Below are 14,656 nucleotides of genomic sequence, written 5' to 3'. Positions count from 1 at the left end.
TCAAAAAGTCTACCATGTACAGTAAAATCCCTCTAATACAGACATTAACAGGACAATTTTTTGCCTGCAATAGAGGGGTTTAATAAGTTGCCATCTGGGTTGGCAAGTTTCTGCCGAGGTGGTTAAGACCACTGGTAGAAACCAGGGTTGGCAAAAACCCGGGTTTTTTTAAAAAAGCCCATGGACCCAGGGTTTTTTGGGTTTTTTTAAATGAAACCCAAAAAAAAAACAACTAAAGTTGGGTTTTTTAAAAGAAATGTGGGTTTTTTTGTCTTTTTTTAGGAAAAATGTGGGGTACTTATAGAATATTGTAGCGTAAGTATATGGACAATGTGCAAAAATTGTCTTCGGAGAATGGTGAAGTTTCAGATTTTTTAATTTTCATTATTACCAACAGTTAAGGTAAAGTTACTTCTCGAGTGATAAAATCTATTGTACGTTTTTAATTACTACATTTTTTTTTATTTATTTTTTTTTTTTGCATTTTACTTAATTGTATTTTATTTTATGTAAAACTACTGTAGAACCTCAAGTCCCCCTTTTACTGAATTCCAGCTTAATCAAGATATTTCTTTGAACTGTATGTTGCATGTTTTTCTATTTCTGTGTACAGAGTAAGAAATATTAAACTTTTTCGTAAGATAATGAAAATACTGTACCTTTTCTGTTTTCTGTTGACCGTTTGAAAAATCTGTTTATTTCTAAAAAATATACCTTGTGTTTATTCGAGATTTGTGATGTGTTGGTTAGCAGAAAATAATTCACATGAAAGCCTTTTAACTAAATTAAGTTTCCTCTGTACAATCTGCAAATATTGAGAAAATCAGACTGATAGGACTTGGTCAATATAATTTGAGTTATTTATTGACCAGTTCAAGAAAAAAGTTAAATACATTTATTTAAAATCTGAAGTATTTTTTTAATGCCGTTAAGAGTTAAGAAATACTATTAAAGTTCAAAATTCATTTTTTATGTTCATTGTCTGGTGAAGAACAAATAAAAATAAATGAAGTTTAAATTGTAAAAGTATTTAAATTAATTAATTTTTTAAAAAACTTCTCAGAAAATTTTAAAAAACCCAAAAGTGGGTTAAATAATGGGTTTTTTAAATGGGTTTTTCAAAAAAACCCCATTGGGTCCAATTCGGCCAACCCTGGTAGAAACCTGTTAAAACCGGCATGGCAAAAACCGCTTTCTGCCACATTTTCGGCAGAAACTGGCAAAAACTCACTAAATGAAAATAATTTAAATTATTGACATGCAATAGGAAGTGCATGGAAAAAATAATTATTAACCAAAGCATAATTTAATTACGATATTACCACAATTTAAAATCAAATGTTACATTGTTTAGACCCCGCAGTTGCTTCTTAGAAAAGATGGTTTCTACAATCTAAACAGTTTCTCAATCTAATATGTACAAATGAGAAACTTTAGAATATTCCTGCAACAGAAGAGCCAGCAGGCAATTCATAAAGGAACAAGCAATGTTCGTGAAACTTTCATCTATTGTATATATATATATATTTAACTGGTCCACCATGTAGTAACTGGGGTAGTGGGAGAAATTCAGCTGGAAAAATAAGTTTCGAGAAATATAGTACAGTAAAATTAGGCCAAAAAATGGCCAAACCCAAACATCCAAAAAAAAGGTGAAACCTGTTGCAAATTACTTCCTACCCTTCCAGCAAGAAGGGGTAAAAAGTCCCAGCACTTTGCGCGTCGGGTTTTGGGGGGAAGGGGGGGGGGACGAAAGAATCCTCTATTTAAATAAAAATAATTTCTATTACTTAAAAAAAATTCTCAAACCTCGCAGAAACCACTCTATAATAGTAAAATAATAAACTCTCACAGAAAAAAATTCTAATTAACAGGGGTGCACAGGCGGGGGGGGGGGGGGTCATGGAGCAGCTTTGCGTCATTGGAATTTTTAAGGCATTTTTTTCAAGGAGTATTTCTTTCTTTTTTGAGGGCTTTTATTCTGGATGGATACTTCGTCACACTTAAGGGGTGCGCCATCGCTTTTTGGGGGGGGGGGGGACCCTGAACTTACATTCTAAAATTAACTATTGCAGTGAAGTTCGCGAAAAAAGTTCCCCGATTTAAACTTTTCCGAAGTACAAAATGCCACACAATGATATAGTAATGTCAGAATAATAATTCTAAAAGATCTAAGCGAGCTCAGTAACCAAATTATTTGTGACTGGAGTTATTCAACTGTTTAGAGCGCTGGAAAACAATATTCCTGTGCAGCATAAAAAAAAGTCCAAATTGACCAAAGTTTCCCTACTTCTTGATTAACAAACTTCAACTATTCTACAATCTTTTGCCATCACCGTACGGGGACAAACCGAAATTGCCAATAGTGAGACGGGCAATGCTGCAATTCTGCACCCTCAAAGTCGGTGGGGGTTCTCATTTGCAAACACCGAGCTACCTCTCTTTTACGCAGCTGGTTATGTGAATTATGTTCAATATGCGGACATATACTTTCAACACTATCTCAAACTTTTGAGTACATTGCGCGATAAAAAAAATTTGATCACATCAAACATCAGCTATTCAACGATCTAACTCAGTGACAAATTCAGGTGGTCTAGAACCTGTAGTGATTCAACGATAGAACAAGTCTTGACGAGAGAAATAAGCAACACAATAGAATGCTAAATATTTACACTTTTTTGTCTCTCAGTTTGGAAATCACAATCCGTTTCTAAAGCCCCCAGAAGTTTCTTCCCTCTTAAGTTGGTAGTGGTATTGCTCGCTGATGATAAGGTGAGTTGCGATGAGACCTTTAACGTTCGGGTAGTAACTCAAAGGATATTGAAGGCAAACAATTTTGTGGCATTTCTTTGTAAAGGAGGTAAACAGTTATGTCTTTGCTTCTGTTACGAGAGTAGTTACTATCTGTAAAAATGGGTAAGCCCAAACCATCTTTTACACCGAATGGTATGAACAGTAAAAATGGAATAACAAATTGCTAAAAACTTCTGGTACGAGTTATGCGCTGATCCTCCATCAGTATTCGATGAATCTGGTTTCAGAAGGAAAGAAATCTTGTATCGTTAAAGTTCTATTATCTGAAGCAAAAGTTTCATCCACCATCAGAGAACGAACAGCTGTCGTCATATATAAGGCAGTGAGAATCAAAGGGATGTAAGTGGACATTTTCAAGTTTGGAATAAAACGCGTTTAAAGATAAGATCCTAGGTAAGCTTTCATTGATTTTCTTTTCTAAATCATGCTGTATAGAAGCAACTACCAGGTCTACTAGTACCATCTCTTGCCTAAAGATAGAGGAGAGGTACACCAACCATTTGTACTGGTTATCTCCAAATTTTTAATTTTGCCACTTGCATCCCTTTGCTTCTCACTGCCTCATATGTAATAGATGGAAGATACCTGCTTGATCATATTTTTGGTAATGATCTGTAAGCTTCAAGGAAATATGCCAGCAATGCAGTGTATAGGTAATTTGTAAGTATAGGAAAGCTAGTGTCATTTTTACTTTCTTCTATATCTAATATATAGAAGAAAGTATTGGATTCGTGCAAATTTTCGAATTTTGACGGATTCGAACGTTTTGAGGTGTGCTGAGTCCATTTCGACTATTTTTGGAAAATGTCTGTCTGTCTGTGTGTGTCACGTCTGTGTGTGACCAGTTTTTTGTGGCTGCTCTACAGCAAAAACTACCGCATGAAATCGAACGAAATTTGGTACACATATGTGCCCCTATGTGAACTTGTGCCCATTGGTTTTTGGCGCGAATTCCTCCAAGGGGGGTGGAGCAATGGGACGTTTTTAAGGTTACGCGTGATTGCTATTCCTCAGAAAGTAACTGGCGGAATCAAACAAAATTTGGTTCATATGTTGCCAGTAACAGGAACAGGTGCTGATTCAATTTTGGTGTCAATAACTCAAACGGGGGTTGAGCTATAGAACGTTTTTTGTCGTCAATTGTGACTGCTGTATCTCAAGAAATAATGAACGGAATGAAAGAAAAATTTATCGGCAAGTAGCCCTTAGTGGGTATAAAGGCTGATTTTATTTTGGTGTTAACAGCTAAAAAGGGGGTAGCGCAATCGCCCGTTCTTTTTTTCCATTGTGAGTGCCCTATCTCAAGAAGTAATGCTACGTTCTGGTTGAAATTTGGAATATAAGTGAATCCTTATGCAAACAGGCTTTGGTTCAATTTTGACACCAATCGCTCCAAGGTGTTTTTTTTTTTTATATAAATAAATAAAAATAGCTTTATTAATGCAACAATAAGAAAGATAAATCGTAATAGATTGTCGTCTGCGTATTTCTCGTGATTTTAATTGTATGGAAATGATCGGAAATATTATCTCAATGATTTAAAATTTTTAACTGTTGCCATCTTATGTTTGTTAACAAATAAAATATTTATAATTAATTCAAGCAAGTCTTTTAAAATAACCTTCAATTTTCGCTCTTTGCTTTGCTTTTGCAATAATTCAGACATTGGGATGGTCGTCAAGTTTTTGCATGTGTAATTTTATTTTTGTTGGGAATATTGCTTCCTCGTCAAGCATGGGGAGGAATCAGAAAAAAAAAAGAAAAATATAGAAGAAAGTTTCGTGATGGCCACAACATACTAGTTGATGGGTGCAAAGAAAGCACCACAGAAATATAATCTGCGTCCTATTACAACAGTCAAGCCTTCTGTTCTAGAAGACTTTCTGCGTCTCAAATCTTGTGCTTGCTCTGAGGAGTTCATTGGATATAGTGAATGTTTGAAAAGTCTGAAAGTGGACTGAAGTGCTCAATTATATGCACAAACTGTGTTAGACATAGCTGCAACAATAACGATTTTGCTGAGGATCTAGATTCCAAAAAACATCTTGATAACGAAGACTTTTTGTTACAAGCTTAGGAGAAATCATTTGAAAGCAAAAAACAGTTCTGCGTAATTTTTCTGGCCATTTAATTAAATGTGCACCATTAGAGGGGGGTGGGGGAGGATAATATTTTAGTATATAATTTCGTTTTGGGAGGTGAGCTACTGTTCTTGTGGGGTGGACAATCCTAATTTAATGCATTTTTGATTTGCATGAAATAATACTTCTACTTGAAATAAAAGGGGGGGGGGGGTGAGGTTTTCATTTATTTGGCGAAGGGGGGGGGTGCTGTAGCTTTGAGAGGAGGTGCATCATCGATCTTGGAAAATGGACACACTCGATTTCTAACTTTAACTTAGCATAAAATAATGTTTCCATATGAAATGTATGGAGGGGGGTTCGGGGGTACTGCTTCGTTTTACGGGGATAGGGGGGCTTTGTAGCATTGGTGGGTTATGTCATCCCTCTTGGGGGTCAAACACCTTTAATTTAATGCTTTTAAATTTAGTAAAACATAATATTCTCACTTGAAATTTACTCTAAAAATTCTTGAAAAATACCCAAAACAGCAGTTTTTAGATGCCCCCCATTCCAAAACCCAACGCACAATGGGGTGGGACTTTTTACCTGTTCTTATTGGGAGGGTAAGAAACAATTTGCACCAGGTTTAGCTTTTTTTTTTTGGATGTTTGGGTCCGACCCCTATTTTTACTGTACTAATAGGACCAATTTGTTTTGCAAAGCTGTGAGATTAGGTACAAAATCTATGCAAATATTGGCAAGTAAAATTCTGGCACTTTCTTCTTGAAGCATGTGATAATTTCAATAATTTCAATCACAAACAATTTAGATAAAGCATGCAAATTAAAATCAGAAATGCCTTTTAGTTTTGTATGTCGGTCCTCTTTTCTGAGTACCTATATGAATTTTCGTCCTTTGTTAGATTAATCCAAACTTGCAAGCATCTGCAATTGAAAAGTTCCCTTCTCGAACTAAATAAAGGGCATTAGCATAGGATTTTTTTTTTTTTTAAATGATGAAATGAAGTTTAATTTTTTAGTTTACTTGAACGAATATCATTTAGCAATTACTTAAGTAATTAAAGATGCTTTTAAGTTTTTGCCAGTTTCTGCCGATTTTTACTGGTTATAACCAGTTTCTGGCACGGCAAAAACTAGTTTCTGCCGGCAGAAAGCCAACCCTGGTTGCCATAGAATAGGGGTATTAAAAATTGTCCGCCTTTGAGGGGTGTCTGTTCGGAGGGGATATTAGTAATTAAATTTTTGTTGCGACTTTTTTTTTTTTTTTTTGTTAGAGACTGGAATGTACGAAACTTGAAGCAAATTCATACATTGTTTGGTTTTTCCTTTGTAGTATTTCTTTTTTTTTTTTTTGCTACTTTTTTTTCTGCAAAAAATACCCATTTCACTTTAAATTTAGTAATTCATGTTGTTTAAAAGCATAATTTAATAATTTTGTTGTGAAATATGTCACTGGTAAATCATCTATACATGTCTAGTGGAATCTCCTGTTTTTTTCTTCAAAGGTTGGCAAGTATGCTTTCTCCAAAGGTGCTCTGGGAAAAGCTCTCACCGGCTTGTCTGCGGATATTCTTTAATCAAATATTTATAGAATATTCTTAAAATCATACACAATAAATGCACTGGCATAGAAATGTTCCTATTTTCCTATAATTCTGGAAAACATTCCTACATTTTTTAGTCCCTTCCTTGCAGTTCCTATTTTTCCAACCGAGATCTTCAAACTATGATTTCCGCTGGAAAATATATTTTTTGGAAACATGACGGTTCCAAACACGTGATTCGCTAAAAATTTCATCCCTTGTTTTGAGATTTCAATCCTTAAGCATTCTGCGATGGTTTCAATTATTTTTGAAGTTTGTTGGTAGAGTAACAGCTACCCTAAGTCCGTCTATTGAGCAATCACAATTGCTTATTGTTCTCACTTGACTGTTTTTGGTGTCTTGATTTTTCCCACTGCCACCTTCCTCACCGTCGACGGGCTCCTCATGATGCTGCACCCAAGGACGTAGCCAAGGGGAGGGTCCATGGGGTCCGGACCCTCCCCCCCCGTTCCCGAAAGACCCCTGTCCTTTTTTCTCAGTTGTTGCATCTCGCATCAATTAAATTTTTCCGAAAGATTAAGTTTTTATAAAACGCAGCATTTTCCCCTTAAATATTCCCATTAATCGGCAGTTTTCTCAGCGCTTGAGTCAATTCAGAACACGAGAACCTCGTACAACAACTACAGGTTCCCAATTTTCGTCTGCTTTTTGCTTTGTCTGAAACGGGGAAATGTCCCTTTCTTCTTTCAAACCAGCTGGGTCGTGTGACCTTGAAATTCAGCCCCTCGCCTTTGGTCCATCAAATTGCCATCGGCAAAGTAAAAACAAGCATTTATTGCCACTTTCGTCGTATCCCACAGTCTCATTGGCGTGGTTTTCTTTATTTCTTTCTCCTTTCTTTTTGGATTTTCGTGGATTTCGTAGACGCATGTTGTACGAAAGACAGCCAGAGTGAGGTGTGTCCCTGGTGAATCAGTAATTGAATTCCGATTTTTTTCTGTTTTAACACGCAGTTTTTATCTATGTCATACTTATAGGAAACATATCTTGAACAAAATTGTATGCAAAAGAAAATTAAGTTTACCCAAACTAGGTAAGTCGCAGTGCTCCCTTTTAAAGTTTTCTTAATAATACGAGCAATTTTACGTGTTAATGTGTTTTTCCATTTAAAAACTAATTTTAGATTCTAAGTCAGCGGCGAAAAAAGAAATTCTACACATTCCGTGTGTTTGAGGATAAGAAAAAATAATTATTGATTTTTTTTTTTTTTTTTTCGTTTTAATTCTTTATATTTTTGGCATGGTTCATTTCAGATTCATTTTATATTTTGATAAAAGTTTTATTTGAACCTTTAGATTGTTTTTAACATCTCTCTCCTTTCTGAGTAACAAATTACGTAGATTTTTTACTGATATTCCCCCCCCCCCCCCCAATATTTAAGCATTATCATGGAACATATTAAATGCCCAAAAATAATTCGTGTTTAAAGGTAAAATAAATGAATAAATAAAACTTGAAGTTGATGTAACAAGCTTTCCGTGGTATCAAAATTTTATAGAAAAATGAAATTGAAAATTACTTGAATATTTTACTGTGATCAGTTTATGAAATTACAAGCTAGGCCATATTAACGCATGTAATAAGTAATTTATTAGAAATTATTACTTTTAAATCTTACTGAATTGTGGTTCTATGATCCCAAAAGAAAACAGTAGGTCAGTTTTTAATTGACGAAAAAATCTCTTATTCGATGTTGTTCCATTAAACATATTTCTATTTGCATCATTGGAATACATTTTCTGATTGTTATTCACTGGCTTTGTACTAAGGAGTTATTTAATTAGCATCTATGCATCCATCTTTAGTAAATTGTGAAGGTAGCATTAAACGTAACAAAAAACAGACATCTGCATTTAACTATAAATTACTAGGTAAAAATTACCGCTATTTGCTGCGTTACAAGCAAAGAAGCAAAAAAGGTGAATACGAGGTAAATTTTTTTGAATTTTTCGTTTCTATGTTGCCTTTTTTTTTAAAAAAAAACGCTTATTTTCTTCAAGCTAAAGATATTTACTATTTCTTGCAATAGAGTGTTTTGCTAACATCGTACTAAAGAAAAAAAATCATTACCTGCGTCGTAAAATTTTATATGTATTGTTGTTAAAATTAACATGTTGTTAAAATAAAATTACACAGATGCTTAATTTAATTCATTAGGTATACATTCCATTAATCGGCATGCAAAAGATCCCTTAGGTCGTTTGTCTCTTGACAAAATTAAATTCCTTTTGCAGTTTCCCATCGAAGAGAGCTCAGGTGTCTCCATCTGGTGGAAACTGGGCATCAAATTTTCCTGTGACATTCACATCCGCGTCTTAATGGTGGCATATTCCATATCGTTGGTTCGCACTTGTTCCATAAAGGCTAAAGCCTCTAACACAGCCCCATTAGAAAGAAAAAAATAATGATAAAAAACGGCAATACGCCTTTTTCGGTATTTAAAATTTTTTCGAACAGCTTTCACCCTTTGAGGAATAGTGACTTCACTTGAGAACACCATTTATTTCTTGCTTCTCTTTTTTTTTCAGCTAACTGAAATCACTGTGTCAATTGGCTGAAGAAAGAAAAAATATATATATATATAAAAAATGGTTGCATCAAAGGAAGCCTCCGTCCCTCAAAGAGTTAATAGTTTGTTCAAGCTTTTAATTGATGATTAGGAATGATAATTAGAAAACGGATAAGATTGGAAATATCATTCTATTTCGTATTATCAAAAGAATATTATAAATGTAAATAAATAAAAACTAATTCAAGCTTTTTAAATGAAACCTTGTTAATCTTTTCGTTGAGAGAGTTGTGGGGTTTTGCCTGAAATGTTGTTCAAATCGGACAGGGTTACGTTATGTAACATTCATCTTACTACTATTATATATGCGAAAGTTTGTCTGTATGGATGTATGGATGGATGTTTGTTACTCTTTCACGCAAAAACTACTGAACGGATTTTCATAAAACTTTACAATAATATAGCTTATGCATCAGAATAACACATAGGGTAGTTTTCGTCGCGTTATGGGGGGCAAACCCCCTTAGGGGGCAATAAAACACAATTTTTGTATAAATTCTCTAATATTGGGATGAAAAAATACTTGCACATATTTACATTATATGTCCATCGAAAGCTCTGATTTTTCTGCTGAAGATGGCACCTGTTCGAAATTTCTAAGTAGAATAAAAAACGAGTTATAAGCTTTTTAGTTCCATGTTCGAAGGCTTTCCTCAACTCAATACAGTATTTAGTGTATCATCTCAACTCCCTGTCGATAGCGGCAATCGTTGTATTGTTGACTATCTTTGCTTTTCGTGACCGTTCAAGGCTTTTCTCAAGTCAAATCTTGAAGTAAGATTTTTGCACAAGATTGGCAAATAATACATGATTTGGCTGATCATTTTCCACTTAAACGGAACTTTAATGTAATTAATGGTTTTTATTATTATTTATGCTGATTGAACGCTTACTCATTATCCAATCAACCAGCAGATCGCCAAAATTTTTGCAGAAAGATTTCCGTAGCTGATGCATTTGGCAGTTTTTTCAACGTTGCTGTTTTTGAAGCCGAAGACTACGTAATAATGTTTCTCAGCTTTCACCATATAAACAAAATATCGCCAATCAAAGAATTTTCAAAAGACTTTTTTTACTGTGTTAAATAATCCAGCAACTAAATTAGGCAAATCCATAAACAGCACAAAAACTTCCATTAATTTTCCTTTTTGCACAATTTCAAACAATCACCAGATTTTACAACTTATTTTGGAAACATTTCGGATGAAACTGCGTAGCGCCATTTTATGGTGACCAAAAGTATCTCAGAATCTGGCGACGATATCTCTGTAACGAAAATTAATATCATATCGTTTTACAAAGGAAGGAAAGAAGGGGGGAGAATCATCGAAGGTACCCCAAAACGACTCTCGCAAATTCGGTAAAATCGCACCAAGAGCCCACAATGATTGAAATTTCCCAAAATAGCTAAAGCAAGTATAAGGGGATTACGAGCGCAGATACTTTTTTTAAATCACTTCGTACTTCATTAGCCATACAGAGAAGGTTTTAGACTCCATGTAAAAAAAAAAAGTATCAACAGATTAATCTTTTTAAACATGAGAAGATTAATTTCATGTTTTGGAAATTTGTATATGCTTAAATATAGTGCTTTCGTTTCTAAATTAATACTATTTTGTTCTTTATACTTATTGCTATTTTAGTTTTATGGGTAAGGAAGAAACTCGATTTTTAATCACGTCAAAAAGATGTGTTTTAAATTCTTTCACTTAAAACAGAAAACAAAAGCAAGTAACGATTTTTTCTCTTAATTATTACTGACCCAGGCAACGCCGGGTATTTTCACTAGTATAGTTATATATTCGACTCCATAGATATAGATTTATTTATCCTCATATAAATAATGCCGATGATAGAGTAACCCGCGTGTTTCAACAATGAATTCGCGCCACGGCATGTTATGTCATTTGATAATATGTTTTGGTAATGTTTAACATGCAGGGAAAGGCTGAACTCGATTCGGTAACTTAACAGTTTTTCTGGTAAGACTGTGTCATCTCAGAGGAATGAAGAAACGAAAATAATGAACGCTATCTACTTGAGTTTAGGGTTAATCCACTGGTGTTAGAGTTAAAATTTCAACTATCAAAATCATAGACTAATAATAAGAGTAGACCGAGCTATGGCAACCCTTTTGCTGCTCATAAACCAAACCATGTGACTGGTGGATATCCTAGCAACAGCGGGCGTTGATCGTAGCAGACGATCAACGCCGCGAGAAATAAAATAAATAGATTTTGATGGAACACGGAAGAATGATCTTTTATGGAGTCAGATTTGAAAATTTGTTATTCTAAGCTGTAAATATTTTGTTAATATAGTGAGTTTTTCGTTTAGATAGTACTATGCCTTTTCTTTAGGCAAATTCAATAACTCTCTAAGCAATTAAAGATGCAAGCGCACAAAAAGAATCGGCAAACGGTAAGATTTTTACCTACAAATTCAATTTAAGATACCGATTAGTACATCTGACGTAGCAGTTTCAAATGAAATAAAAGTTACTGAAAAAAGCGATCAAAAACTAATTACTAATGTCAAAATAATGCATAACTAAAAGAAAAACAGTTCAATCATCTCTGCACCTGGGAAAAAAATTATAATAAAAACACATTACGTCTTAAAATACATGCCGAGTGCCGAACTATAGATAATCCTGCCAGCTGTCAACCAGCCGCCAAAGTTTTCGCCGAGCCTTCCACCAGTCACATGATGTATCCATGAACCAATTTTTTCATCAGCAAGTATGGGGAAGCTCAGTCTACTCTTATTATTAGTCTATGACCAAAATATCACCGAACAGGCAATTGCTTCGTTCAAATGAAGAGTTGAAGCAATTTGACCGGTGGCTTTCTAGTTTTCAAATAAAATGGCATAAGTACAAATGAAACATTACAAAGCTTTAATATTTTATTAAATTATCGCATGCATTTTCCAAGTAATTTCTAGTACAGTTATCGTTTTCCGTTTTTCTTTTATTGTGTCCTTTTTATTAATAGAAAATATATCACTTATTTTCAGGAGGACAGAGGTTTACCAATATTTGGAAACTTTGTAAGTGATAACTTTCAGTTCAATGTTAATTTACAAACTGACAATAATTAATTTACCACTTAACATAAAATTTTTGTTAACTAATTTTAACTGACTATTAATTTCAATTATTTAATTAATTTTAGTTAATTATCATATTTTAATAATCAGTTTTAATTGGATTTATCTTATCTTGTGTAATTATCAGCTACTAATTCTGCTTTAACATGCCTCCTCTTTTGAAGTTCGTGCAACCTTGTACCCCCCCCCCCCCCCCTTAACGAAGTTCTAGCTACGTGCTTGCTGCACCTATAGCGAAAGCCGTCTCCAGGTTGCATCCATGTCCTACACATACACACAACTACCCACACATTCATACTTACACACAGACACAAACATATGCCTACACACACACACCCCACTCACAACTACCCAAACACTTATGCCAGCATACAAACACACATGCCTACACACAAACACATACTTATCTTACTACTACTTATCTTTATTTGAAAACAAATGATTGTTATGTCTTTTGCCGAGTCCCGAAAATGAAAAAAGGGAAAAAGTATAGTTTTCAAAATCTCATGAATTTGGAAACTTGTCTCTGCACCTATTACAGTTAAACACATTTTTGAAGGTAATTTTGTGCTCTTTAATTTAACAGATGATTTTGCTCTCAAGAAAAAATATTGCGAGATATAAGACGAAAGCTGAAAAAATGGAATTCCAAGATAGTGGCACGAACTCCCCTCAAAACCCCTCTACCACCGGGGACTTTTAGTATTTTCGTTAGGAGATCTTTTTATGCATGCGTTTTTTATAACTAAACGTTTAATTTTTATCCTCATTTTGGATCTTCATGTGCTGGACTACGGTGGAAGGGGAAAAGAATGAAAAGAACACCTGCACATATTTTCAACTTCCAGCATTACTCGCCTTATTCCTCCCCCATCTGCCCTCTAATTTCAAGAAATAAAATCTTCCTAATAACATGCATTACTTCAGACTGAAAAGAGGAAATAATCATAAATCCTCAAAGGGCTCCAAAAATGGAAAAGAGCGAAAAAATGGTCAGTTTTCCGAAAGTTCACCAATTTTGAAATTTAATTTCTCGTTAACTATTATAGGTACAATAAAAGTAAAAAAAGCTTTTTAAATATAATTTTATGTTCTTTAATTCATCAAATAAAAATTTTGTTTGCAAGTAAAGTTTTTCAGATATAAGACAAAAACCGAAAACATGCACTTTGACTTCAAGATAGTCGTGCAAGCTCCTTCGCTACCACCGTGAACTTAAAGTACCCTCACCTGTTTTCCAGTTTCAATAAATCAAATCACCATAATGACCTTCACTACTTCAGACTGAAAAGAGAAAGGAATCGCATCAAATCAACCACTGAGAAGGCTCCAAAAATAGAAAAGAGCGAAAAAATTGTCAGTGTTTTAAAAATTCAAACTTTGAAATTTAATGTCTCGGTAACTATTATAGCTACAATAAAAAATAAAGCTTTTAAAGATAATTTTACGCTCTTTAATTCAAATGACAATTGTGTTTGCAAATAAATAGCTTTGGAGATATTATACGAAAACTGAAAAACACCTTTAAAATCCTAGGTGGCGCTGCACGCTGAACCCCTACCACCGGGGACTTTTAGTATGTTTATCAGGAGCCCTTCCCGTTTGTGTGTGCCAATTTTCAAAACTACATATTTTTTTGTTTTTTTCAAACCGTTCATTGCCTAGACCATTACCTAGATCTATTAGTACATTCAGAATTTTTTTTTTTTATAAATGAATGTTTTTGGAAAATACTGAAAAAGGGAAAAAGATAATCAACAAGCAGGGAATTGGTTGTAATTCACAATAGAAGATGAACAGTTTTATCTCCAAGTAAATTGAAATGTCCACAGGTAAACAAATGTACAGGCATTATTTTCAATGAAAGATATTTAATGTTTCTTCTTTAAACACAATGAGACTTCTACTACCCAACAAAATGACTAATTTTCAAGAAAGAAAATTACAGGATTCTTCCCTGAACATTTCAAGTAAAGAAGTCTGAAAATTTTGTTACTCTTAGCTGATACTTTCAATTTAATGTAGATATTATACATTAAATTTTAAATGTAATTAGATAGGAAACTAAACTAACAAAATGTTCGTTATAGCCATGATTTCCACTGTAGTTCATAAAATCATGTGTCAACTGTCTGTACTGAAAAGAGATGTTGAAGGAATGCTTCCAAAATAGCATACTTTAAAGAAATATAACAAATTCAAACATCAGTTGCGACCTCTTTTACCACCAATATATTGCTTTACTTTAAATATTTAAGTGAACTAAAAGAATACCTTTTAAAAATCTAATTTTATATTAATAACGTAATCATAATTCTTTATTTTTAATTTTATAAAATTCTTCGAAAAAAAAAAAAAAAAGACCCTACAGCTGGTACTAATCCTAGATTAAAGCTTTAGACATAAATTAGAAGTTTTAACATTTAGTTCAGAAACATGTCAACCAAAGGGAAATTAATAAACCCACCCATG

The sequence above is a fragment of the Uloborus diversus genome, chromosome 6 (genome assembly GCF_026930045.1).
Source record: "Uloborus diversus isolate 005 chromosome 6, Udiv.v.3.1, whole genome shotgun sequence".
Taxonomy (NCBI): domain Eukaryota; kingdom Metazoa; phylum Arthropoda; class Arachnida; order Araneae; family Uloboridae; genus Uloborus; species Uloborus diversus.
The sequence above is the reverse complement of the archived record's forward strand: the minus strand, read 5'-3'. Positions refer to the sequence as shown.